The sequence below is a fragment of the Schistocerca gregaria genome, chromosome 1 (genome assembly GCF_023897955.1).
Source record: "Schistocerca gregaria isolate iqSchGreg1 chromosome 1, iqSchGreg1.2, whole genome shotgun sequence".
Lineage (NCBI taxonomy): Eukaryota > Metazoa > Arthropoda > Insecta > Orthoptera > Acrididae > Schistocerca > Schistocerca gregaria.
The window spans coordinates 1020853950-1020880683 of NC_064920.1; the positions used below are offsets into that span (position 1 = coordinate 1020853950).

Genomic DNA, 26734 nt, shown 5'->3' on the forward strand with positions numbered 1-26734 from the left:
CGCCCAAAAGTAAACATTAACGAGGTGACGAACGTGGCACGGCACGAGGGTCATTTCATCCTACCCATTTCCTGATGCTAAACAAGTATAAAGGATTGGGTTGGTGCTCCAATATGCATTAACCATAATGTCTGATGTTGCTAATGGCACATACGCATCATTTTGCCACAATATACAAATGTACACTCCTGGAAATTGAAATAAGAACACCGTGAATTCATTGTCCCAGGAAGGGGAAACTTTATTGACACATTCCTGGGGTCAGATACATCACATGATCACACTGACAGAACCAAAGGCACATACACACAGGCAACAGAGCATGCACAATGTCGGCACTAGTACAGTGTATATCCACCTTTCGCAGCAATGCCGGCTGCTATTCTCCCATGGAGACGATCGTAGAGATGCTGGATGTAGTCCTGTGGAACGGCTTGCCATGCCATTTCCACCTGGCGCCTCAGTTGGACCAGCGTTCGTGCTGGACGTGCAGACCACGTGAGACGACGCTTCATCCAGTCCCAAACATGGTCAATGGGGGACAGATCCGGAGTTCTTGCTGGCCAGGGTAGTTGACATACACCTTCCAGAGCACGATGGGTGGCACGGGATTCATGCGGACGTGCATTGTCCTGTTGGAATAGCAAGTTCCCTTGCCGGTCTACGAAGGGTAGAACGATGGGTTCGATGACGGTTTGGATGTACCGTGCACTATTGAGTGTCCCCTCGACGATCACCAGAGGTGTACGGCCAGTGTAGGAGATCGCTCCCCACACCATGATGCCGGGTGTTGGCCCTGTGTGTCTCGGTCGTATGCAGTCCTGATTGTGGCGCTAACCTGCACGGCGCCAAACACGCATACGACCATCATTGGCACCAAGGCAGAAGCGACTCTCATCGCTGAAGACGACACGTCTCCATTCGTCCCTCCATTCACGCCTGTCGCGACACCACTGGAGGCGGGCTGCAAGATGTTGGGGCCTGACCGAAACACGGCCTAACGGTGTGCGGGACCGTAGCCCAGCTTCATGGAGACGGTTGCGAATGGTCCCCGCCGATACCCCAGGAGCAACAGTGTCCCTAATTTGCCGGGAAGTGGCGGTGCGGTCCCCTACGGCAGTGCGTAGGATCCTACGGTCTTGGCGTGCATCCGTGCGGTGCGGTCCGGTCCCAGGTCGACGCGCACGTGCACCTTCCGCCGACAACTGGCGACAACATCGATGTACTGTGGAGAGCTCACGCCCCACGTGTTGAGCAATTCGTCGGTACGTCCACCCGGCCTCCCGCATGCCCACTATACGCCCTCGCTCAAAGTCCGTCAACTGCACATACGGTTCACGTCCACGCTGTCGCGGCATGCTACCAGTGTTAAAGACTGCGATGGAGCTCCGTATGCCACGGCAAACTGGCTGACAGTGACGGCGGCGGTACACAAATGCTGCGCAGCTAGCGCCATTCGACGGCCAAGACCGCGGTTCCTGGTGTGTCCGCTGTGCCGTGCGTGTGATCATTGCTTGTATAGCCCTCTCGCAGTGTCCGGAGCAAGTATGGTGGGAGTCTGACACACCGGTGTCAATGTGTTGTTTTTTCCATTTCCAGGAGTGTACTAAGTGAAGGTTCGTTACTTAACGTTTCTATTAACTATGGAGTGAGGTGTCACAATGGTTAAAGCGTTGAACTTGACATTTGGGAATCCCGCTCCTGCCATGGAGACCTATATTTTCTGTGGTGCACTGAACTGTTTAATTCAAACGAATTCGGAATGATTTCGCTATTGATTTGCTTCCTAAATCTTCGCCAGTTCGTGCTTGTGCTCCGTCTCCACCGACTGGATCATCCGCTTATCGTCAAATACTAACCTTTGTTGACTGAACTTGCTACTGTCCTCCTGCACAAATTCAGTACTCACAACTCATCTTATACCGCTAATGATTCTTTGCCGAAGAACTGCGACGAGGCCAATGTGTGTTCATCTATTGCTAGAAACCAATGTTCGTGTACACAATGACGGTTACATCCATTGAACATCAACTCACCATGACACAGCATCATTGTAGTGAGTCCAGATTATAGTCCACAGATGTGAACAGCGACCGTTAAGGCATACTAAAATCTTGTAAGTTGCATTATGGCTATATGAGGTCACTAGAAAAAAAATTTCAGCCTGCAACACTAAAGCCCAATGCCTTACGTATTTTTCAAAAAAAAAAAAAAATGGTGCAAATGGCTCTGAGCACTATGGGACTGTCTGTGGTCATCAGTCCCCTAGAACTTAGAACTACTTAAACACAACTAACCTAAGGACATCACACACATCCATGCCCGACGTATTTTTCAGCTTCTTGCTTTCTCGAGTACATAACCATTTTTTGTAAGTACGTGTATAAATGAATTTTGCTAGTATTTAGTTTTTATGAAAGTGTTATGTATGTTGATAGCGTAAATTAGAATTATTTATGTGAAATCGTTGTAGTTAACATGCTAGTAGTTTTAATTATATAAAGCACAGAGAACATCTTTCGTTTAACGACAACATTGTTGGCGTATGTGTACGCAATAGTAGAGGTGAAGACAGGAAAGTAGTTGCAAGGCATCCGTGGTGTGGCACAGACCTATGTGTTGGGGCGCAAAGGGTTTGCATCGAAATGGTTGCAAAATGTTATTCGGAAAATTATAAGCGGGCGAAGAAATGTGTGGACAAAGAATGTTATGGACCTATCGAAAAATACTGTGCAGCTTAAATTTATTTAAGCTGCTCAATAATAAAAGAACCTGTTGCCGGTAATGGATCTCATAATGAGCTGTATTTCACCGCCTCAAGCAACGCGTCACAAAGTAAGGTCCAGCCACTATTTTTTTTAGACGTTGAACAGGCATTCCTGCGTTTTGGAACATTATAGCCTGATTAATCAAAGAGCAAACTTGTCGGCAGAAACTTCATTTAGCCGAGTCTTTAACTGTCAGTTTTGTTATATTTTGTAAACGATATTATTATCATACGTCCGCATACCGTAAGTATTCAAAACACATGTTGCTATGTGAGAACAAAGTCTTTCGAGACGGCGCTGTTGGGTACAACATTTTCGAACTCCTTGTTGCGTCAGGACAGCTGTTGTAAGCGGTGCGGATAGACCGACCAATTTAGTCGCTTTCGCTCTAACATGAGATGTTGTAAATCCCAGAACACCTGAGACCGAGACTGTCCTTAACAGGTCGCAGTATATGCTTTATCTTCTTAGAAGGTTGAAAATTACCTCTGATACCTCATCTTCACAGGACTTTTTGCCGGATATAGCGTCACAATAGGAAAGGAATGCAGTCGGTGGCTCATGACGTGATTGTTCACATTTTAACGCTTCCTTTTCTTCGAGTATGCTGATTTGATGTCACGTTACGCATAGCCGTCCTTCCACAACACGGGCTTCAGATGACTGATTTCGGAATGGAAGTGGTTTTCGTCGGTTTTTGCTCTGTATACCAGCAGGTTTAAAGCTGCCCTTTTCTAGACTGGATGATGAAAACTCTGGGCGCCAAGATCTAAATCAGTGTGTGACGACTTGCAGTACACTGATTGGCCAAGGCGTCCAGCCGACATTCGTTGTACCGGAACATCTAAAAACGGCAGGCTTCCTTTTTCTCGTCTCAACGGTGAACTGGATGTTTGTGTGCATGCTACTCATATGTTCCTTGAAGTACTCAAGAGCTTTTACACCGCGTGGCCAAACCATAAACTAGTCGTCAACGTAACAGTAAAATGAAAAGGGAACCTAATTTAATACACGATGCTCAAAATGTTCCATAAAAAAGTTGGCGACAGCGGAGAACCCATTCCATTGCGTCTGTCATTTCATTAAATTTACCGTCATGCAAGAACTGAGTGGTTGTCGTAATATGTCGGAACAACTTTATCGTTTCAGGGGGAAAATGCTCTGACAACAGTTTCAATGTGACCTCCACAGAAGCCTGTGTAAATAGCGAGACCACATCCAGGCTGACTAAAATATCATTTGGTTCTACTCTAATTTGTTTAATTTTCTCAATGAGCATCAAGAGTTTCCAATGTGACGTTTACAACGGCCAGCTATCAGAATCAAAAGGTTAGTTAAATATCTGACCAGCCTGTAGGTAGGAGAACCAATGGATCTAGCATCTGGCCTCAATGGAATACCTACCTTGTTGACTTTAGGTAAATTGTATAGCCTGGGGCGACTAGGAGCTCGTCTCTAAGATTGTTGGTGACATCCTCTGGTAAACCAGAATTCTTCAGGAGCTCCACTAGTTTTCTGCTGTGTGACAGAGTTGAGATAAGAAGATCGTGCGCAAGTTTGTTGTGGTGAAACATCAGATAAGGTCGGTAGGAGTGATAATATCTTACGGAAGACCAGCCTGGTCATCGTCAAAGAAATGATACGATATACATCTACATCTACATTTATACTCCGCAAGCCACCCAACGGTGTGTGGCGGAGGGCACTTTACGTGCCACTGTCATTACCTCTCTTTCCTGTTCCAGTCTCGTATGGTTCGAGGAAAGAACGACTGTCTGAAAGCCTCCGTGCGCGCTCTAATCTCTCTAATTTTACATTCATGATCTCCTCGGGAGGTATAAGTAGGGGGAAGCAATATATTCGATACCTCATCCAGAAACGCACCCTCTCGAAACCTGGCGAGCAAGCTACACCGCGATGCAGAGCGCCTCTCTTGCAGAGTTTGCCACTTGAGTTTGTTAAACATCTCCGTAACGCTATGACGGTTACCAAATAACCCTGTGACGAAACGCGCCGCTCTTCTTTGGATCTTCTCTATCTCCACCGTCAACCCGATCGGGTACGGATCCCACACTGATGAGTATTACTCAAGTACAGGTCGAACGAGTGTTTTGTAAGCCACCTCCTTTGTTGATGGACTACATTTTATAAGGACTCTCCCAATGAATCTCAACCTGGTACCTGCCTTACCAACAATTAATTTTATATGATCATTCCACTTCAAATAAAAGGTATGAACTGAAAACTAATGCACGCAGTTTATATAATTGCTAATTCATACCATGAATTTAACCTATACATTCAGGATACAAAACATGAACAAAAATGGAAGGGTCTTTCAATAAAGGAATTTCTCACATTCTTTTCTCAGAACATATTTATTGTTATGAGTGAGAATCTGGTGATAACATTCATCATGTTTTGTCCATGTCCTATTTTTCTACGTAGTCTCAATCACATTCTGTGGCCATACGGCAACGTTGTGGAAGAGTATGTATCCCCTGCTTGTAAAGGCTCCTGTCTTGTAGGTTTAGGCAAGTTTCCACTGCGTGACTGACACTCTCCTCATCTTCAAAGTGTGTTCCCCGTAGAGGATACTTAAGCGGCCCGAAGAGATGGATGCCACGTCTGGATTGTAGGGTGGATGAGGCAATGATGTCCAACCCAATTTGATGATGTGTTCCCGGGTTCTCAGACGTGTTTTCGGGTGTGCATTATCGTGTTGGAGCAAGATTTCTACTAGATCCTTGTCCTATCTACCACGTCGGAAACGGTTCTTGAGTTTATTCAGGGTCTTCACGTATGCTTCTGAATTGATGGTTGACCCTCTTGGCATCACACCCACGAGAGTTGACGCCATTAAAGTTCCAGAAGACTGTCATGACTTTTTCCAGCGGAGTGGGCTGTCTTGAACTTCTTCTTTTGTGGTGAATGAGGATGCTGCCACTGTTTGGACTGCCTTTTCGTTTCCGGCGCAAGGTGGTGCAGCCAGCTTTCGTCCCCCGTAACGACCTGTGACAGAAAGACCTCTCTGTCGATCTCAAAACACGCCAACAATTCAGATGAAACAGTCTTTCTTTGAATTTTTTTGTCGGCTGTGAACATTCCTGGAACCCATAATGAGTCTCAATCATTGCAGTCGCATTTCCAAAACTGACCGACAATTGTAGAGCCAAATGTCGAGTTGTGATGCACCTGTCGGCACGCACAATTCAGCATGTCTGGAGGAGTAGCTGCGACTGAAAGTCCCGAGCATGACTGATCATGGGGATCTGTTTGTGCATTTCCTGAAGCTGTAACTTTCTTTATCCAGCACCCAACTTACTGTCAACTGCAGCACTGCCATACAGTGCACACAAACTTTTAACGATGTTCACAACGGTTCGTTTTTCTGCACACAAGAATTCAATAACAGCACGCTGCATATAACGTGAGTAGTATGTAGACACCTTTTTGACGCCGTACTACGGCTCTGCCATCTACCACAACACTTCGAAACTTCACCGGTGCACAGACATCAAATGTCAGCACAAACGAAGACGTTTTCTACGTGTGTTAATGGCTTTTTAAAATAATGTGGGCAATTGCTTATTGAATATGCCTCGTATTTGTAGTACTGTTGCAACACTGTAAAACATAAACTTTCACAACTGCTTATGTCACACATATTAAAATTAATCCGGGATTTATCGTGCAGTAGTAGAACGACTTTCTTGTCGAGAACCAACGTTTTTTCCCAACTGAAGAGGACGTCTTCAAGGGAAGTAGGGCTGGTGGAGGGGGAGGTTGTAGTTAATTCGCATATGGGGAAGGTTCAGATGCCTCTGAGACTATGGGACTTAACAGCTGAGGTGATCAGTCCCCTAGAACGTAAAACTACTTAAAATTAACTAACCTAAGGACATCACGCACATCCATGCCCGAGGCATGACTCGAACCTGTGACCGTAGCGGTCGCGCGATTTCAGACTGAAGCGCCTAGAAACGCTCAGCCACTGCGGTCGGCTTGCAACAGCAATGATATATAGTGTGCTCTGAACATTTTCGCCAGCGCTATGTCTTACTAGCTACCGCACTACGTACTGATTTTTTTATCCTCAGTCTTCTGACGTATTTGATGCAGTCCTCCAGAATTATTTCTCCAGTGCCATTTTCACCTGAGACTAGCACTTACCCCAATGCTCTCAGTCATACATTATACAAATGTCTGTCTTACCCTGCTGCTCCCCGTATTGCTATTTTAGTTACTCCATGACATCCTGATGCTAGTCTTAGGATTACTACTTTGTAGTTACTGTATCCACTCGTTACTTTCTCGCCGACTCTGCGGAGGATTTCACGTTTTATAGTCACTTAATAAACTGTTTAATGCAGCACTACTTACATTTGTCTTGATCGCAAATTATACTTCAGATACTTAATCATCCCAAGGCATGTATGGAAGCTCTGTTTAGTCACAACTAAGTGCATACGTTTAACAGGTCCTTTTGTTCCTGCTCCGCCTCACGGTTTATAGCAAATTCATCATCTAATCACCCCATATACGATCTGACATCTTGAGTTCTTACCTCGGTTAAGCAACTGTCTTTTATTTCCTTCATTTCATCTTAGTTGCCTGAGTTGAACATTCCTGCCTTACGCACATTTTAATTCGAGCATGTCTGTATTGTCTTCCGTTGACTCGAATCTTGGATTGATCCCCCGTCGTTCGACAAAGCGTACATTTTTCTGCTGGTTTAATCAGTTAGCACCACACTTTTAACTGTCGATAGCCTTTTAAGACCAAAGTATCTACGGTCGCAGGTTCGAATCCTGCCTCGGGCTTGGATGTGTGTGATGTCCTTAGCTTGGTTAGGTTTGAGTTGGTCTACGTTCTAGTGGACTGATGACCTCAGAAATTAAGTCCCATAGTGCTCAGAGCCATTTGAACCATTTTGCTGTTGCAGTTTCAGTTCTGTAACAGACGCAGAACCCTCATGTTTAGCCCAAATCGTCGTCTGCGAGTACTGTGTTCGGGTATCACTAACATTGCAAGAGTGTTAACGAATAGTCTGATGAAACTGGTAGCGCTTGTGGTGACATCAAGCCGTTGCCAATGTCGGAGCTCAATCGGCAAATGCACAGTGGGGTGCATTATGCAGTCCGATTAAAGTATTGCAGTCTGGGACAGCGGTGGCTGTTGTAGAAACCTTCCAAGGAACCAGTGAAATACGTCATTACTCATGAACACTATTTGCCTTTCTTGACTAATGTCTCCCTCTCTGGAGAGGAACCAGGGAATATCTCATAAGAACACTAATGTTCGTCACAGAGACGATAGAATTAAGATATAGCCAGAAATTTTACCAGATACTGACTATATGATGACGACATTCGTCGTAACAGAGCTTTCAAAAAATAGTCTGGTTGAGTGCTGTAGGCACGTGACCCAAGCAGTGAAATTTCTTGTTCACCACGTACATTAAATTTCGGTGCCACGATGCAGAGTAGCAGTGGCATATGTTTTTAAATTTTTTTGTAAGTCATCAGTCTTCTGACTGGTTTGTTGAGGCCCGCCATGAATTCCTCTCTAGCGCCAACCTCTTAACCTCGGTGCAGCAACGTAGGCCTTCAAAGTTGGATGTGTTCCAATCTCTGTCTTCCTCTACAGTTTCTACTCTCTACAATTCCCTCTAATGCCATGGAAGCTGTTCCATAATACCTTAAAAGATGTCCTGTCTTCCTTCACTTCTTCTTGTTAGTGTTCTCCACATATCCCTTTCCTCTCCGATGCCTTGGAGAACTTTATTAGTCTACTTAGTTTCCAACATTTCTCTCTAGCAACACATCTCAAATATCTCGATTCTCTTTATTTCCGGTTTTTCCATAGAACATATTTCACTACCATGCAATGATGTGCTCCAAACGTACACTCTCATCAAAATATTCCCATGTTAAAGCTCCTGTGTGATGTTAGTAGACTTCTCTTGGCCAGGAACTCCATTTTTTCCAGTGTTAGTCTGATTTTTATGTGTTCCTAGTTCCACCCATCATGGATTGTTTTGGTGCCTAGGTAGCAGATTTGCTTAACTTCACCTACTTCGTGGTCACCAATACTGATATTAGGTTTCTGGTTGTTCTCATTTCTGCTGCTTCTCATTTCTTTCGTCTTTCTTCGATTTAACCTCAGTTATTAGGCTAATTCCGTTCAGCAGATCCTGCAACTTTTCTCCTCCACCGACGATAGCAATATCATCAACGTATCGTATCATTTACATTCTCGCACCTTGAATTTTACATTCACTCTTGAACCTTTCTTTTATTTCTGTCATTGCTTCTTCGATCTATAGATTGCACAATCGGAGTGAAAGGTTACATACCTGAAACTTCCTGGAAGATTACAACTGTGTGCCGGACCGAGACTCGAACACGGGCAAGTGCTTCTGTAAAGTTTGGAAGGCAGGAGACGGGGTACTGGCAGAAGTAAAGCTGTGAGGACGGGACGTGAGTCGTGCTTGGGTAGCTCAGAAGGTAGAGCACTTGCCCGCGAAAGGCAAAGGTCCCGACTTAGACTCTCGGTCCGGCACACAGTTTTAATCTGCCAGGAGGTTTCATATCAGCACACACTCCGCAGCAGAGTGAAAATCTCATTCTGGAGGCTACATTCCTGTCTTACACGCCTTGTAAAGCGAGCTGTTTGTCCTTGATCTTCCACTCTTATTGTTACCTCTTGGCGGTTGTAGATATCGTATATTACCCGTCTTTCGCTACACCTTGCCCTATTTCCTTAAAGTTTCGAACACTTTGCACCATTTGACATTGTCGATTGCTTTTTGCAGAGCCACAAAGACTATGAACGTGTGTTGATTTTTCTTCACTCTTCCATCTGTTATCAACAGCAACGCTTAATCTGCCTCACTCGTGCCTTTCTCTTTGCTAAACCCAAAGTCATCGCCATCTACCACATATTCAGTTTTCTTTTGCATACTTCTGTGTATTATTGTTGTCAACAACCCCGTTGTATGAACTGACTGCGATAATTCTCGCACTTGTCAGCTGTTGCGATGTTCGGAATTGTGTGGGTAAGGCTTTTCCAAAAGTATGATGGTATATCGCCATACTCATAAATTCTGCACACCAACGTGAATTGTCGATGTATTGCCACTTCACCTAACGACTTACGGAATTATGATGGAAAGTTGTGTATCACTTCCGCCTTATTTGATTTTATGTTTTCCAAAGCTCTTTCAAATTCTGATTTTAATACCCGATGCACCATCTTTTGTCACGTCATCAGACAAGTTCTCCCTTTCTGCCTTTAACAGTGTTACGCAGAAAAGGTGAACTTCTTGCAACAGGAGCTGTAACGCTATTTATATTGTACCGTCGTGGTATTTAAGAAATGTGGCTTCCTAGCACAGTGGGCTACAGGAAATTTTACCGTTTTGGATGTGAGGCAAATCGAATGTGTCACCTATTCTCCTAATTTACGGTGCAGGTCAAACAGTTTACAGTTGTCATACGAGGAGACAAACTGCCGTGGAAGGCTAACGTGACATTGGAGGTATAGGGTATGATCGGTCTGCCCCACGTTTGAAATTTATTTTTTATGTGATACCTTTGACTGAGTAATTTGCATTGCGATGCATTTAATATGATTTTCAGATTATGCGATTAATTTACCATAATTACATTGGCTAATTACAATGAATGCAATTAACTGCGTGAAATTGTCATTAGATACATCGACTAAAGTACTGCACAATTTTAATAAATAAAATTAAATTATTATGTGAACCAGCTGCAGGAATTTGATTAAATTAAGCTCACTGGACAAAATATTAGTCATTCCCATTCAAGAGCAAAGTGGTCGCTCCGGAGGGCAGTAGAAGGTGGACCGGGCAACGGGTAGTCATGTGGCCCTTCACCGTTCACATATGCCGTGTTAATGACATGGCGTGAATCTGTCAGTCGGTTTGTACGCACTCTGCGCAGTAAGGTGGACTGATTTGGAGATAAGACAAAGTAGCAGAAAGGAGCTACCGTTTTCGAACATACGTACCACTACATTGCAAATCAAGTTGCCAGTTTTGTTCGTGTATCTACGCGGACTGTCCTACAAGGAATGGCAAACAACTTGCAGGTACTACCACGGTGTAAGAGAACTACCACACTGTAATAACAGTTGCTGTACAAAGCTCCAGATTGACAGAGAACAAAGTTGAATGTCACACACTGTCAATGGAGGGCTCAAACCCGACATAAAATGCAATCGAACAGTCTCTGAGCGATCGTTGTGAAAGAAGAGGCATTCGCAAAAGGCCATTACTCACACAAACTGGCCACTAACAGATAGGATATGTGTATTTTGGCCAGACGAGTTGCAATTTTGCCTACTTTCAAAAGATTTGACGCGTCGAGTGCACCGACCAATCACTGATATGTACCACCTGTAGTATGTGGATGGTGTAGTTCAGCCTGGAGGTTGTTCTGTGATGTCTCTGGAACGTTTTTTGTACCATGACTTGCATCCTCTCATTCGGTTTAACGTGAAGATAAACCAGGATGGTAATTTCATCATTATCGATGACAAAGCTTATTTTCTTGTAGATCTTCGTGATGAGTGTTATGTCGACACCCATCTTCACAGGGCTGAGGGCATATGTTCCTGGTTTGACGAGTTGTCTAATACCATCTGTGTTAACCAAATTAAAGGAATATCTTTTAATTTAAAACTACACTGAGATGACAAACAAAAATGGGACACATTCTAATCTTATGTCGGACATACTTTTGAGAAAAAGATGAGGCGTGCTGCCTCTATAGCTGTCCATAATTGCGAAAGTGTTTCTGGTGCAGGAGTTTGTGCTCGAACTGACCCCTCGATTACCCCCCACAGATGTTCGATGGGATTCATGTCGGGAGATCTGGCTGGTCAAATCTTTCGCTCACATTATCCAGAATGTTCTTCAAACCAATCGCAAACACCTGTGGCCCAGTCACATCGCAGCTTCTCATTCATAAAAATGCCATCGTTGCTTGGGAATGCGAAGTCCATGAATGGCTGTAAATGGTCTCCAAGTGGCAGAACATAGCCATGACCCAGTCCATTCCACGTAAACACAGTCCACGCCATTAAGTAGCAACCACCAGCTTGTACAGTACCCTGTTTACAACGTGAGTCCATGGCTTCGTGGGGTCCGCGCCATACTCGAACCTTACCATCAGCTCTTAGCAGCTGAAATCTGGACTCATCGGACCAGGCCACGGTTTCCTTGTCTTCTAGGCTCCAACTGAAATGGCATGAAGGCCATGAGAGGCGTTGCAGGCGATGTCGTGCTGTTAGCAGAGTCACTCACGTTGACCGTCTGCTGCCACAGCCCATAGACGCCTGTCCTAACGGATAAGTTCATAGTACGTCCCACATTGACTCCTGAGGTTAACTGACGCAGTGTTTCTTGTCTGTAAACACTGACAGCTCCAAGCAAACGCCGCTGCTCGTGGTCGTTTAGTGAAGCCCTTCGACCATTCCGTAGTCCGTCTTTAATATGGTATTCTCGGCACACTCTTCACACTGTGGATCTCGGCTCATTTAATTCGTTAACGATTTCCGGAAAGGAATGTATGTCTAGCTACAAGTAACATTCCGCTCTCAGAATCTATTTAATTCTCGTCGTGAGGCCATAATCACGTCAGGAAGGCTTTCACATGAATCGCCGGAATGTAAATAATAGCTCCGCCAATGTACTGACCGTTTCAACCTTGTGTACGCGATAGTACTGCGAACGTTTATATTGCTGTCCCATCACTATTGTCGCCTCAGTATAGTATTACCCTAAGTCTCCAATCGTATCCGATTTTTTGTATCTAATTCCTTTCATTTCCATGTGAATTTTGGACCATGTCAAAGCTGACCGTAGTTACTCTTTACAAAACTATCTAAATTCCTACTCTTAAATGAGTTAACCTAATAAACTTATGTCAATCATTACAATGATTTCAATAGAATTACGTGCTTATTCCAATACCATGCTTTGACGTCTGAGCGTGTAAATTACTTTGAGGTCACGGTGGCTTTCACACATTCGTCTGTTCATTTGTAAGCTCTAGGTAGGACGGACTAGACGTAGCGACGTACTGGCAAAACATGTCTGGCTGCCGTATTTTACCCTCCAAATCTAGTGGTACCTAGCGACGGAGTGTGAAATGTCTCACGTAAGACGAAGCAACAAAGTTTCTCAGAACGAGTACGTCTAAATTTGTCGGTGTTTTGCAATATTTCGCCCTAGTTGTTCAAATGGTTCTGAGCACTATGGGACATAACATCTAAGGTCATCAGTCCGCTAGAACTTAGAACTACTTAAACCTAACTAACCTGCAGACATCACACACATCCATGCTCGAGACAGGATTCGGACCGGCGACCGTAGCAGTCGCGCGGTTCAGAACAGAAGCGACTAGAACCGCTCGGCCACCACGGCCATCGCCCTAGTTGTGTTTTTGTTTTTACTGGCTCTCACTGCTACTGAGTCTTGGCATCCCAGTATTTGTTAACAACTTTTGTTGCTCGTGAATAACCTCCTCTGGTTACACACATAACAAAGAAAATGTCACATAGAATCCTGGCTCACTAACCCTGTCTCTCAATAAAATGAGCTATCGTCCAAAACTGTAACGGCACTTGGTGTAGCTCGCCTGAAGCGTCGTTGTCTAGTGAGATATATTCTTTCTTGTAGCTCTGGGGCCTCCACTTGGACAACAACAACACCAAATGCAGGTGATTGTCTGACTCAATGTTCGTCGCTTTTTAACCATGGATGGAAGCTGTAAGATAAGTATAAAGTTCCTGAAAGCTTGGAAAGAGGCATTAAACATGCTTATGATAAGTAATTACTCTTGTTTATAACTAATTCTGAGCAGTTCTATCCGAATAACGTTCTGCTTGCGCTGCAACCACCTTAAAGGTAAATCATAATCTGCGTGCAAGAAGCATTGACGCAAGTGTTCCTGCAACTTCCTTAATCTTCCCAGAGAGCTTCCCAGACTACTGTTAGCAGTTGATCTTATGTATTCAAAGAAACATTTTATGCATAGCCTTCCCCCTAAAAGCATTTATGTGAAGTGAAGTCTCATACATTTCTCATTGTTAGGCACATGAGGGAGTCGTTCTAGTGAAGATGTAAACTTGTAAACTGAGACGTACACTATAGATCAGTGATTTGATCCCTGTTTACCTACGATTGTGACGTCAGGTTTGCTTTCTTTTGGTAGTGAGAATGAGGGGTGGAGAGGGAGGGGGAAGAGGAAAAGAAGGAAGGTTCTCGTTTAACATCCCGTACACGTCGTGGTCAAATGAATGAGATGGATTGTTGCCTAAAGATCTAGTGATATTTTGTACACAGGATATGTTTTAGACTTTTCCTTGAACCATTATTGTGAAGGTCTACAGATATTCGTTTTGATGTTTTTCGGATTAGATGAAACAGTAAAATTTTGTCAGTAGTTTGAGAGTAATACCGACACGCTCTCTTAATACATATTCGATCTTCATTGTCTGAGTTTAGAAAAACAAAAATGATTTCCAGTAGTGTAGAGATTAGTGTGTGGTGTCGTGGATTCACGTTCCTTCGCTCTTTTCCGAGTTTGCATTTCTCACTGCCTGAAGAAATCCGTGTACCAAACAAACTACAATAAGTCAACATGTTAATACTGGTACATTGATGGGCTTGGCCAATTATTGAGAGAATATTAAAAAAGAGAGCTTTTCCATTAAGTTATCCTAATAGATAGAGCGGGATTTTACCTGCGAAGATCATTTCGTCAGTAACTGTATTATCGTATAAAATAGAGGGCGTTTCATTATGAAGACTTATTGGCGCCCTGTTCCTTATTGTAAAACATAATCAATAAAAACACCGAAACTGGCATACTGTACGCACCACTTTCAGCGACTTCCAGGGGTGGGGATCATTTGTGATCGGAACAGATTTATATACATAATGCCATTTATTTCATCTGTGTGGCTTGCTGGACGTTCGGCATTTCAAAGCGTTTCACTCAATCTGTAGTATTCACTTGCAGCACGGAACTTACAGTCACTAACACATTGCATTTGTCCTCGACAACGAAGTAAGAGCCCCCATAGATACATGACGTCGTAAAAAGGCATTTTATTTGCAGATTTCGTAGGCTGTCGTATCAGCTGCCTCGCTGTTGGATTCCCACTTGGCGCTGTACCTAATAAAGTTCTTTGTAGTGTGCATTGGGGGTCACGTCTGTTTCACGTAGTTCGTTTTGTGGGTAAATGTACCGAGTTATTTGAAGGTCACTAAGTGAACCCCATCCTGCCTGTCGCATCTCGTCTGCTACAGGCATTAACGTAGCTGCTGTAGTTACGCGTCAAGGACTGTAAATTTGCCTGGAAGCTGAATCTTGAACACACTGTCAGAGAAAACTACTAAGTAGCTGTCAGTTTGTCCTCGCTCAGTAATTGTTCGATTAGATGCCGAAGAATTAAATGTTCCACTATAAGTATTGTTGTTGTTGCTGTGGTCTTCAGTCCTGAGACTGGTTTGATGCAGCTCTCCATGTTACTCTATCCTGTGCAAGCTTCTTTATCTCCCAGTACCTACTGCAGCCTACATCCTTCTGAATCTGCTTAGTGTATTCATCTCTTGGTCTCCCTCTACGATTTTTACCATCCACGCTCCCCTCCAATACTAAACTGGCCATCCCTTGATGCCTCAGAACATGTCCAACCAACCGATCCCCTCTTCTAGTCAAGTTGTGCCACAAACCTCTTCTCCCCAATTATATTCAATACCTCCTCATTAAATATGTGATCTACCAATCTAATCTTCAGCATTCTTCTGTAGCACCACATTTCGAAAGCTTCTATCCTCTTCTGGTCCAAACTAGTTATCGTCCGTGTTTCACTTCCGTACATGCCTACGCTCAATACAAATACTTTCAGAAACGACTTCCTGACACTTAAAACTATACTCGATGTTAACAAATTTCTCTTCTTCAGAAACGCTTTCCTTTCCATTGCCAGTCTACATTTTATATCATCTCTACTTCGACAATCATCAGTTATTTTGTTCCCTAAACAGAAGAACTAATGTACTACTTTAAGCGTCTCGTTTCCTAATATACTTCCCGCAGCACCACCCGACTTAATTCGACTGCATTCCATTATCCTCGTTTTGCTTTTGTTGATGTTCATCTTATATCCTCCTTTCAAGATACTGTCGATTCCGTTCAACTGCTCTTCCAGGTCCTTCGCTTTCTCTGACAGAATTACAATGTCATCGGTGAAAATCAAAGTTTTTTTTCTTTTCCATGGATTTTAATACCTACTCCGAATTTTTCTTTTCTTTCCTTTACTTCTTGCTCAATATACAGTTTGAATAACATCGGGGATAGGCTACAACCCTGTTTCACTCCCATCCTAACCACTGCTTCTCTTTCCTGCCCCTCGACTCTTGTAACTACCATTTGGTTTGTGTACAAATGGTAAATAGCCTTTCGCTCCCTGTATTTTACCCCTGCCACCTTTCGGATTTCAAAGAGAGCATTCCTGTCAACATTGTCAAAAGCTTTCTCCAAGTCTACAAATGTTAGAAACGTAGGTTTGCCTTTCCTTAATCTAGCTTCTAAGATAAGTCGTAGGGTCAGTATTGCCTCACGTGTTCCAATATTTCTATGGAACCCAAACTGATCTTCCCCAAGGTTGGCTTCTACCAGTTTTTCCATTCGTCTGTAAAGAATTCGCGTTTGCAGCTGTGACTTATTAAACTGATAGTTCGGTAATTTTCACATCTGTCATCACCTGATTTCTTTGCGATTGGAATTATTATATTCTGCTTGAAGTCTGAGGGTATTTCGCAGGTCTCATAGATCTTGCTCATCATATGGTAGAGTTTTGTCAGGACTGGCTCTCCCAAGGCCGTCAGTAGTTCTAATGAAATGTTGTCCGCTCCAGGGGGCTTGTTTGACTCAGGGCTTTCAGTGCTCTGTCATACTCTTCACGCAGTATCATATCTCCTATTTCATCCTAAATCATCTCTATACTCCTTCCACCTTTCTGCTTTCCCTTCTTTGCTTAGGACTGGGTTTCCATCTGAGCTCTTGATATTCATGGAAGTGCTTCTCTTTTCTCCAAATGTCTCCTTAATTTTCCTGTAGGCCGTTTCTGTCTTACCCCTTGTGAGATAAGCCTCTATAGCCTTACATTTGTCCTCTAACCATCCCTTCTTAGCCATTTTGCACTTCCTGTCGATCTCATTATTGAGACGTTTGTATTCCTTTTTGCCGGGTTTAATTAACTGCATTTTTATATTTTCTCCTTTCATCAATTAAATTCAATATTTCTTCTGTTACCCAAGGATTTCTACTAGCCCTCGTCCTTTTACCTGCTTTATCCTCTGCTGCCTTCACTACTTTATCCCACAGAACTACCCATTCTTCTTCTCCTGTATTTCTTTCCCCCAATCCTGTCAATTGTTCGCTTATGCTCTCTCTGAAACTCTGTACAACGTCTGGTTTAGTCAGTTTATCCAGGTCCCATCTCCTTAAATTCCCACCTTTCTGCAGTTTCTTCAGTTTTAAGCTACATTTCAGAACCAATAGATTGTCGTCAGAGTCCACATATGCCCTTGAAAATGTCTTTCAATTTAAAACCTGGTTCCTAAAGCTCTGTGTTACCATTATATAATATATCTCATACCTTTTAGTATCTCCATGTATACAACCTTCTTTCATGATTCTTAAACCAAGTGTTAACTATGATTAAGTTGTTCTCCGTGCAAAATTCTCTCAGGCGGTTCCTCTTTCATTTCTTAGCCTCAATCCATATTCACCTACTATGTTTCCTTCTCTCCATTTTCCTACTCTCGAATTCCAGGCACAGATGACTATTAAATTTTCGGCTCCCTTCACTACCTGAATAATTTCTTTTATTTCATCGTACATTTCTTCAATTTCTTCATCATCTGCAGAGCTAGTTGGCATATAAACTTGTACTACTGTAGTAGGCGTGGGCTTAGTCTCTATCTAGGACACAATAACGCGTTCACTATGCTTTTTGTAGTAGCTGATCCGCACTCCTATTTTTTATTCATTATTAAACCTATTCCTGCTTTACCCCTATTTGATTTTGTGTTTATAACCCTGTATTCACCTGACCAATAGTCTTGTTACTCTTGCCACAGAACTTCACTAATTCCCACTATATCTAACTTTAACCGTCGATTTGCCTTTTTAAACTTTCTAACCTACCTGCCCGATTAAGGGATCTGACATTCCACTCTCCGATCCGTAGAATGCCAGTTTTCTTTCTCCTGATAACGACGTCCTCTTGGGTAGTCCCCCCCGTTATCCGAATAGGGAACTATTTTACCTCCAGAATATTTTACACAAAAGGAAAACTAAAAAGGAATCTTGTGAAACTTCAAAAATGACAACTGGCTCATCATTGCTAATTTGAGTCGTACGTCTTGGTGCGCAGGTAATGAAATATAAGGATTTATCTCTTGGTTGAGATGGAAAGACACTTGACAACGACGTGCCAAAAGTCATTGTATAGAGTTCCAGGTAGCTAAATTCCTGAGAGAATGGTTCAACGCAGATTCGTGAGATATGGGAAAGAGTTGGTATGGGATTAAGTTAAAAGACTGCATATGACATCAAGTGTTTCTACATTATAACATCCCTCTTTTATTTGGTCTATTAATATCTCACTAACTGTAAGTTACTTGTTGTTTACCGAATACTACGAAACTCTGCAGCTCGTAAAACATCAAATGATAATCGGATTTACATTTTGTGTATTGTTGTTCAGATACGGTGCGATATAAGACTCAAGTGTCCTGTGGACCTCGCTTGGGTCTTCCATTCGCTGACTTAGTTCTGTTGCAACAAGAAATCGCATTGATTTCTCAAATGAGTGTTTCGTTACTTACACATGGAATACGACTACGCTCATAACTCGCTCGTTCATGCAGCTTTATCTCCTATGTGGTATGCTACAGTTTTACCACAAGCCGTGGCCACACAGACATTAATAGGAGCGGTTTATTTTGCATTTTTTCTTCTTATTGTCTTCAGTGACTTGTGTTTCTGTCCCTGTTACTATAATACTTTTTGCTTTTGAAAACCCGCATGGGTGTTGTTGACAGTTCTTTCAGAAGCTAAAATGCAACGTCGTACAGTAGCCTTTTGTAATACTATACAGAGTATTTGAAGGAAAAAAAGGTTGTTTGCAAAATTTATAAAGCTTTAGAATTTCCCTTCTTGATTCGCTGAAGGTATTTAGAGCGGTAATGACTAATTTTTACACAAAATATTTGAAGACTAACCTAGTTTCGTTAGTCAGGTGGTGTGTAATCTGTAACAACAATAGTTACTATGTTGGTGTGTGGCAGGAAGCAAGCACATTTCCAATCATCTCCATCAGTACCTGGCGAAGACGATAAAGTCTTCCGTCCACGTGTCAATTAGAAAAATGGTTTAAGCAGAACGGAGTGGTATCCATAAATATTGCTCCTATTACTAACGTTAGTTCGTTATTTCTGATGCTATTTGCAAATTGCCATATTTTTTGTGTATCTTCAAACTTTGCCTTTGTTGTGAAATAAGAAGACCCGTACTCAACCCTCATATGCTCTGTTTCTTTCGAGCGCAATAAAGTACGATTCCCAAAAGTATTTTTCACTTATAACCTTCATTTACATATGGGAATTGAAATATTTCCCCGTACATCTCCATCTCAACGTGTGTGCCACCTATGTGAACCTCACTACCACAGCAACGCAAATAAATAAGAGTAAAGAACTAAAAAAAAAGAAAATAATAAAAGAAAGAGTCGGTGTCAAGAACACGCCCTACAAATAGGGAATGCTTTTATTATTTTCAGCCAAATGTTAGATATCATGAAATACTGATGCTTTGTACCGTTCTGTTATCACAAGAACCGTCAACTACTGAATTCCCCGCTTCTTTAATCTTCGTTAGTGACATACACTGATAAGCCAAATATTACGACCACTGCCCACAGCGATATTGGGTGACACCTGGCGACCTTGCGGGCACGTGGCATAGTAACAAAAGTATGTAAGCGCAGCAGACACGGACGGGGGATGAACCTAGCAAAGACACAGACCGCAAATGGGTAAATCCACTGAGATAAGCGACTTTGACAAAGGGCAGGTTACCATTACGCAAAGACTGAACAAGTATTACGAAAACGACGAAGCTGGTTGAATATTCAACTGTCGTTACCATCTAGGGAAAGTTGCAGAAAGACAGAAAAACTACCACTAGGCGCTAAAACGGTTGACGTCCGCGACTCTTCACAGAACGTGGTGTGCGGAGGCTTGTCTGCTCTGTAATGTAGGGTAGGTGGTGATCTATGGAATCTCTGTCGAAAGAGCACAATGTTGATGCACGCACGAGTACTTTGGAGCATACTTTTCATCGTATTTTGCTGAACATGGAGTTGAGCAGCAGACCACCCTTACGTATTTAAATATTGGCCCAACGACTCCATCAGTTACAATAGCTGTAGACATGGGACCATCGAGATTCGACCGTCGATCAGCGGAAACGAGTCAGCTCTTCCTGCGAATCATACTTTGGCTACACTACGTCTTCACAAACGCCATTATCGAGGGGAAATATGGCTCGAAACGTGTAGCGCTCTACTGTCATAGGCTGGGGAGTGCAGTATTATGCCGTGTGAGACATTCCCCTGAGCTTGCGTGGGACCTGTGGTAATAATCGATGACACGCTGTCAGCTGCAAACCACCTGCACCCCTTCAAGGCTGATGCCTTCCCCGACATCAGGTTGATGTCTGGTGACCACATTCGCTTAATGTTAGCCCTATGGAACCCATCTATCGAACACCATCACCGTGTGCGCAAGATAGCGTCCCCCTTTTTTTTTTTTTTTTTTTTTTTTTTTTTTTTTTTTTTTTTTTTTTTTTTTAGAACATTGCTGCCTCTGGATCACGGGTTCCCGTGTTCGATTCCCGGTCGAGTCGAGGATTTTCTCCGCCCTGGTATTGGATGTTTGTGCTATCATTTCATCATCATCATCATCATCATCATCATCATCATCATCATCATCATTCGGGAAATGTGGAGTGGATGGACTGTGAAAAGATTGGAAATTTGTACAGGCGCAGACAACTGCGCAGTTGAGGGCCCCACAAACCAAATATCATCATCGTTTTTACGCGAATTATGCGACCTGTGAATAGGCATCTGGTTCCACATACGTCCTTAAGTCTACCAACAAACTGTCGGATCCCTGATACGCAATTTCAGTTATGTATTTTGAACCAAAGGGGGACAAAGAATCTTAAGAAGATGGTCGTAATGCTCTTGTTCATCAGTGTATGTTTTCCGAGTTTCCATGACTTTTCCAGTAGATTGTCCTGATTCGATGTGATATCGGATAATGATCTTCCTCGATCTTTCGTGGTATTCATCAAATCAACATGAATATATGTCCTTCACACGCTAGACATGGTGTGTGGTGCTAGCTGTAACACAGCATTTCCTGATCTCCTGTTGGACTCAAAGATGCTAGTATTCCTCTGCAAATGCCAAAAAAAACTCTAATTTTGCTCTGGTGCTCATTACAGGAGATATAAATTTGTTGTTGGTTCTTCCACTTGCAGAGGATGTGTGTATTGGTTCATGCTGAAAGAACACTCTTCTAATGAAATCCTTTTGGATTTTTTTCCCTTCTCAATCCAATTTCATAAGGCCCTGGACACATGGAAGATATTTCTTCATGGGTTTATAATGTACGATCCTCTAGCAATATCCTATTACGTCCTCTTTTTGCCTTGTGTAGTCAGAACAGCTGAAATCGCTCTGCGCTGGTATTTCAAATTATTTGACGATTGTGGGCGATAACAGGAAATGGGGATCACTCGATATTATATCTTTTCATCTATTTACACACATTACACTAACTGTATTAGCGTTGGCTCTCATTCTCTAGACTTAGCACCAAGCGTTAATTCTTGTTAAGACTTTCTGTAATTTTCCAACTAAGTCATCGGTCAGGATTCTAAATTGTCGTCTGCGAACTGTCTCGGGACTAAAAACGTTTTCTGCTCAGTAGGTAAAATAGTTGCTGAACAACAGTGGTCCCAAGACACTTCTTTGAGGTAACTTCGTTTCTGACAATATTTTTTGATTAAATTTCTGGTTTTTGTTAGAAATTCTACAATCCCATGACATACATCTCTGAATATCTCAAGAAACAGTATTTAGTTTAGTTTTTGACGCTGCTAAACTGTGTCGAAGCCTTTTTGGACGTCATACTACGTGTTCAGTTCTTGTGGAATTCGTATTTACTCTCGCAGAGGACTATTTAGGAATTCGAATATGTCATCATACCCTGACAAAAAATACATTCCATAATCACGTTACAAATTGACGTCAGTGGTTTAGGTATATGACTGTACACCCCTCCCTTCGACCCTTTTCAAAGACTAGAGCGAACTACGCCCCTTTTTTCAGCTAACTTCTATAGTCAGTTCTTCATCGCATTTCCCCATCACGCGGTATATCACAAAACATCCTTCTCTCTGGCGCTTGTTGTGGTTCTTTCGTACGTGAATCTGGTTGATCAGAGAAGCTAACATGTCGTACTAGTTTTTTAAAAGTCCTATTGCTGAAAAAAACTGCTTTACAATGGTCACAACTGATCAAACTGGTCATGAAGACAAATTCTGCCTCGTGTTAGACATGGTAAGTATTTAATAAATGTAAAAATCGTATACTGAAAATATTCCGCTAAATATAATTTGTAATAATATTATTTGTAGTTCACAGAAATGAATTATTGTGGTTAAAGCTAAATGGTTGTCTTGTGTTTGAAAAGACCATTATGGCAATTTTTTAGTTTTTTCCTGCAACCCGTACTGCATAAGACGTTCTGAAAATGAAGAGAGAGTTCGTTGAACATGAGTAAAACAGACTGGTGGCTGCCACTAGTCTCCATAAGTTATAATTTTACTGACCTATTCTTTGTTAATAGTTTCTAAAGAAAGATAAATGTAGGCATTTCCAAACGTTCACATTAAAATTTTACTACAGCTTTTGAACCACAGACTAAATATTTTCCAGTCCAAGTAAATTTCCTTTTATTCACATACATCTTAATTTTATTTGAAAGACAAATTACAGTTTACCGATTCCCATTCGAGAGAGTTATCATCAGAACTAGACGTCCTGTACCTTGTCTCGAAAACCAACCTGTAAACACTCATAGTTGTTATGTATTTACGACATGACGAGTCATTTTTCTAAAAAGGTAAGAAATTTTTAATTCTGATGATGATCTCCTGGGGTAGAAACCAGTAAACTGTTATTTATCTGTTAAAGATAGACATGTTATTCGAAATGCATGGCATGTTTCACGTGACGGCGTCAAACTTCATTGAACAGGTCGCGTGTTCTGAGCAGAGCTGATTACTATTACACAGAGCCAAGTTGAGAAAATGAAATCAGATGACGCCAACTTTTAGCGTGAAGAAAATGACATCAGGTTTTGTGTGCTCAGAAACGCTTGCTACGAACAGTGTTATAGTATATCGCTGGTAGCGGCGCATAGCGTGTTTGAAAAGCAGACCGCCCGGCGCTCGGACTTACCTGCTGAGCCGCGAGCGCGGGCGTCCACCTGGCCGTTCTGGTCGGGTCGGAGGCGCTACCGGGATGGGGTGCGTCGGCGAACGCAGCGTCGCGGCGACTGACCGTCCGCACACGGCCGCCAGACCGCGCCGGCCGAGGGACGCCGCCGACCCGCCCCCGGACACGGCGCATGCGCACTAGGGAGCCGCGAGACGCGACGCCTGGCCGACACCTGCACGCCGCATGTGCGGCGTCGCTGTGCCGCCGCTGTGCTGGCTGGAATCTCGACCCCTCAGTCAGTTACGCCAACTCGTATTAAAAAATTAACTTTGTGCACAAAAGAGCGCGAAGCTATAGGGTTCACAGCGTAATAAAGGTCAAGGTTAGACACGTTCCATTATATACCGGGCGTATCAAAAAGAATCATCCGATTTAAAAAAAAATCACAACTATTATGTCTCTTGAGATAGGCGCGTGAACTGTTGGGAAGGGCAGACTCTCGAGTTCGACGCGGTACCCGCTGCGTAGCAGCATGTAACGGTACAGTACTTGAATTACGGAACCATTGCGTCACCTCACCTCAACCTCTCGATACCAGCAATATTCCACTGTGTTTCTGTAGAGAAGTTAACATATTTCTCTGACAACATTCAGATTCGATTTCATTAATGTAGTGGTATTTTGATACATTGATATGTTTATATTGCAGTGATATTATTCTTATATGTATTCTTTCTTTTGTCACTACGATCTTTGACGTACTTGTAACCCTGATTTTTGGGCGCGTAAGCGGTTATTAGAGACTCAAGTCTTGGTCGTCATGTTGAAAGGGCGCAAATTGTAGTCAGTTTATAAAATGTGAACTTTAACAGTGAGGAAGATATTTTCAAGTATGTTTTATATGGTGAAGTGATGTTTTGTGAGTTACGTGATATTGCAACAAAAGTAATAAAAAATAAGTGTAACTTAAATTCAGAGTGCTGATTACTTTTTTACATCACCATCGTCTTAACTTGAAAAAGTTGAATCTTCAAGAATGGTTTATGAAACACATCTATAAAACTTTTGAATATCGCAGAGTAACACCTAGGCCTCTTTGCATCCGAGCTTGGAATCATCACTACCTAGATTTTCGACGATTGGGCCATGATTTCGCAATAAGACCAGCGTGGGAAACACGAAAAGATGAGTTCCTAGTTTATCCATTATTTCATTAAATGACCTTATTAACTGTGCTCTAATGACACCTGCTACATAATATAACTCTGTTGTTGCCAGAAAATGCAATATTTAGCAGCGTGAGCAACACTACAAATCATAATTAATTTTTGACCTTTGTTGTGGTAGGGTTGTTAGCAGTTGTGTGTGCCCACTTCAGTTCTAGTAAACATGGTGTCAGGACAACAGACAGCGTTTTGTCTTCTACACTTTGCGCAAATGCTGTTCATTAATAATTGTTCAGCGTGACTTTCGTACTAGGTATGATTGGATCCTCCTACAGCACAGGACATTAGATGATGGAATCAACAATTCCGAGAAACAGGTTGTTCGTGTAAAGGTTCAAAAATGGTTCAAATTGTTCTCAGCACTATGGGACTTAACTGCTGAGGTCATCAGTCCCCTAGAACTTTAAACTAATTAAACCTATCCTAAGGTCGTGACACACAACCATGCCCGAGGCAGGATTCGAACCGGCGGCCGTAGCGGTGGCGCGGTTCCAGACTGTAGCGCCGGCCGGCCGGCTTTGTGTAAAGGCAAATCGCCGGGAGGCCCCGGAGTGTCTTACACACGTCGAACACATCCGACATAGATTCACAAGGAGTCCGCAGAAATCAGTGCGCCGTGCAGCTCCACAGCTCAACATGCCGCCGATGCCCGTCTGGTGTTGGTTGCGTCGACGTTTACACAGAAACCGTAGAAAATGAATGGGAAAAATAACGTGTCGAGCTCTAAAATGTCGTTCTTGGCAAGGCTGAGTCTCACATGCTTCCTCCAAACTTAGTGTTTAGTTAGGAGGCAACAGTCCATTTAAACGGAAATGTTAACTGTCATAATGGAGAATCAGGGGAACGGAACAAGCACGTGAGAGCGACTCTCTAAAGTGTAAGTTTTGTGCAGTTTCACAGAAGAAGGTGTATGGTCCGTTTTTCTTTGCCGAGAACTTTCTTAGAGGAAGCACATATCCCGATATTCCTGATAATTTTCTTTTCCCACAGTTGATGATTGATGCGAGCGACTTCATATACTAACAACATCTGGCACCCCTACAATTGGCATTTAGAAGTGCGAGAATTTTTAAATCAAAGGATTACTGAACGATGGATCAATATCTGTTAATAATAATTGCACGTTTGGCCCTTGTAAAGCATCATCAGTTTTTTTTTTATTATCAGTCTACTGATTGGTTTGATGCGGCCCGCCACGAATTCCTTTCCTGTCCTAACCTCTTCATCTCAGAGTAGCACTTGCAACCTACGTCCTCAATTATTTGCTTGACGTATTCCAATCTCTGTCTTCCTCTACAGTTTTTGCTCTCTACAGCTCCCTCTAGTACCATGGAAGTTATTCCCTCATGTCTTAGCAGGTTCTATCATCCTGTCCCTTCTCCTTATCAGTGTTTTCTACATATTCCTTTCCTCACCGATTCTGCGTAGAATCTCCTCATTCCTTATCAGTCCACCTAATTTTCAACATTCGTCTATAGCACCACATCTCAAATGCTTCGATTCTCTTCTGTTCCGGTTTTCCCACAGTCCATGTTTCACTAGCATACAATGCTGTACTCCTGACGTACATCCTCAGAAATTTCTTCCTCCAATTAAGGCCGGTATATGATATTAGTAGACTTCTCTTGGCCAGAAATGCTTTTTTTATCATAGCGAGTCTGCTTTTGATGTCCTCCTTGCTCCGTCCGTCATTGGTTATTTTACTGCTTAGGTAGCAGAATTCCTTAACTTCATTGACTTCGTGACCATCAATCCTATTCTCATTTCTACTGCTTCTCATTACGTTCGTCTTCCTCCGATTTACTCTCAAACCATACTGTGTACTCATTAGACTGTTCATTCCGTTCAGCAGATCATTTAATTCTTCTTCACATTCACTCAGGATAGAAATGTCATCAGCGAATCGTGTCATTGATATCCTTTCACCTTGTATTTTAATTCCACTCCTGAACCTTTCTTTTATTTCCATCATTGCTTCCTCGATGTACAGATTGAAGAGTAGGGGCGAAAGGCTACAGCCTTGTCTTACACCCTTCTTGATACGAGCACTTCGTTCTTGATCGTCCACTCTTATTATTCCTTCTTGGTTTTTGTACATAGTGTATATGACCC

The 26734-nt window shown here is 42.7% G+C and overlaps 1 long non-coding RNA gene across 1 annotated transcript in view; it reads right to left on the reverse strand.

Annotated features, from left to right (window-relative positions):
- Window positions 1-23496, reverse strand: part of LOC126312899 (uncharacterized) — a 779944-nt gene extending 756448 nt beyond the window's left edge. Inside the window, exon 1 of the long non-coding RNA XR_007554860.1 lies at window positions 23418-23496. This is a non-coding gene — a long non-coding RNA (uncharacterized LOC126312899). The remainder of the gene's footprint in view (window positions 1-23417) is intronic.
- Between the last annotated feature and the right edge of the window lie 3238 nt (window positions 23497-26734).